Consider the following 2,451-nt stretch of genomic DNA (forward strand, 5'->3'; position numbering starts at 1 on the left):
ACACCCTCGGAAACCCTGTACAGGGTCGCTATGGGTCGGACCCGACTCGATGGCACTTAACAACAACAACAACAACATATATATATATATATATATATATGTATATATTTCACTGATTTTGTTTTTCTAGAGAACACAGACTAAGACAACAGCTAAATACAAGCCACCACACTAAACGAAAGACAGATTTGTGGAAATGGACTGAGTATCAATAATTAAAATAATGAACATCTCATTGCATCTGTTCTCAACCAAATGTGGCAAGAGAAATTCATAATTAACCATGAAGCTACAGGTTTGATAGAATTAGAGTTAAGTAGAAGTAACCCAAAGTTTACTATTCTGGGTTCTATTTATGGAGAGAACTTAAGTCAAGCTTTTGGAAGTAGGATAAAGCTTTGTATCTATGAATAGAAGATCATGGGGTGGGGGGTGGGGGGTACTCTCTGCAAAGTATCCTAACTGCTGTTGAACTGTTGTTGAGGGTTTTATGAAGGAGAGAATCATTCACAGAGAACCTGGACTAATCAGGCTTTGGGCTCATAAGATCTTCTGAAACTTGAGCCCCTGAGTCACTAATTTGAGATCTGTTTCTAAACTGCTAATGATAGAGGATGAAAAGACAAGAACTTAAAAGATATACTAGAAGAAGGTAACTTTTGTAAAGAACGTTAGGAGACAATTGAATTTCATTCGTAAAACGTAAAAATTAATTGGACAAAACAGTCAAAGTAATTATTTCTACCTCAATCCTATGACCACATTTTCTTTTCATATTTGGCATGTTTTACTTGAGTCTAGATATATAGTTATTGCTTTTTCTAATAATGTATAATATTCTAAAAATTGCATTGTTAACTCCTGCAGTCTTGCTTAATTTGAGAGTTATAATTAGTTTCAATAGTCTTGAACAGAATGAATATTGGATTTTAATTTAAAATGCTATTTCATAGTTGATTTAAGTGCTAAAATGTAATACTCAAATTGCACTTTTAGTCAAATGACTCTAAAGTATTTTTTGAAGTGTTTAATTAAAATATTCAAATATGTACTGATAAGCTACTGTAAGAAGCTCTGGGGTACTCCAAAAAGTCACTTGGAAAAAAACTCAAAACCAAACTTCCTCTGTGTCTGTCTTCCTCAACACCTGGTAGGCACTTTAATAATTTCTTTTTGAAGTATTTCAGGATAAGACACATTACACTAGTTATCAACATAACTCAGAAGATTCAGTCTAGATTGCACTTTATAGGCATTTAGAAGTAGAACATATTTTCAAATGACTACACTTCATTACCTTTAATAAGAGCAGCCTCCTGGTATTTTGATGGAAACTTTTCACAACCTTCATTGGCATATGAGATTAAATAAATGTGTTTATCTTATGTACTTAATTGACCTCTCATCATAATAAAATCTTTTAAGACATTAACTTCTTCAAGGCAAGCTATTCTTAAAAAAATAATTTCGATAATTTCTTGTAGCTCGTTTATTTTGTGCATTTTCGAAACGATATCAAGTTGCCTGCAAGTTGTCATCTAAGCCACCTAGCCAGTAAATACAGAGACAGGTGTGTCATGTGATAAAAGTAAGGTTGGAAAACACTTGTTATAATTTTTCTTTCATCTCAGAAGTCCTGCTGTTTGCCTATGCTATAGTCTGTGTTGAAGCAGCACTTTCTCACACAACATATATTAGTTGTAATGTTCTATTCTGTGATCTGGGTATTGATCTATAAATTGAAATTTCTTTTCTAGCTTTGTCAGCACATGCAAATTATTTCCTTCTGCCTGTTGCCAAACAATTTAAGGAAGTCAAATTTGCATTTATATATGTGAATGACATTAATCTCTTCACTATCAAATGTGATGTAAATATTTTTTGTCTCTTCTAAGAATGGAGCCACTTGGCATTTTGTGGGATTGTACATATTTGTCCAACAAACCAGGTATATATTCTACTTCTGAATTAGACATTGTCTATTTCTTTCTAAGTATGTGCTGGAAATACCAAAATTCACTGGACTTTCCTTCTCCAAATATAAAGATCTTTATTTAAAAATGACACTTAGACCAAACATGCTAATACTTAAGAGAAAAAAAACAACAACGATTTAATCCATTTGAAACTCAGACCTTATTCTCTCTATATACAGTTTCACAAAAACTTTCAACAGGAGGCTTAAATATCAATGTAGCACCATGCATGAGTCTCTGTGTTGTTACTGTTGTTAAGTGCCATCTAGTTGTTTCTGGGAGCTGCAAGATAATGCTCTGGACTGCAAGGTCAGTTTGACTAGCAAAGTCAGTAATTCAAACCCACCAGTCGCTCCTCAGGAATTCAATATAGGGTCGCCATGGGTTGAAGCCAATTCGGCAGAACTTAACAACAGCAACAACAAATTGGTTCTTATTCATAGAGACTTTACATACGGTGTCCAAGAAGCAGTGT

The sequence above is a fragment of the Chrysochloris asiatica genome, unplaced genomic scaffold, assembly GCF_000296735.1.
Source record: "Chrysochloris asiatica unplaced genomic scaffold, ChrAsi1.0 scaffold00253, whole genome shotgun sequence".
In the NCBI taxonomy this organism is placed as follows: Eukaryota; Metazoa; Chordata; class Mammalia; order Afrosoricida; family Chrysochloridae; genus Chrysochloris; species Chrysochloris asiatica.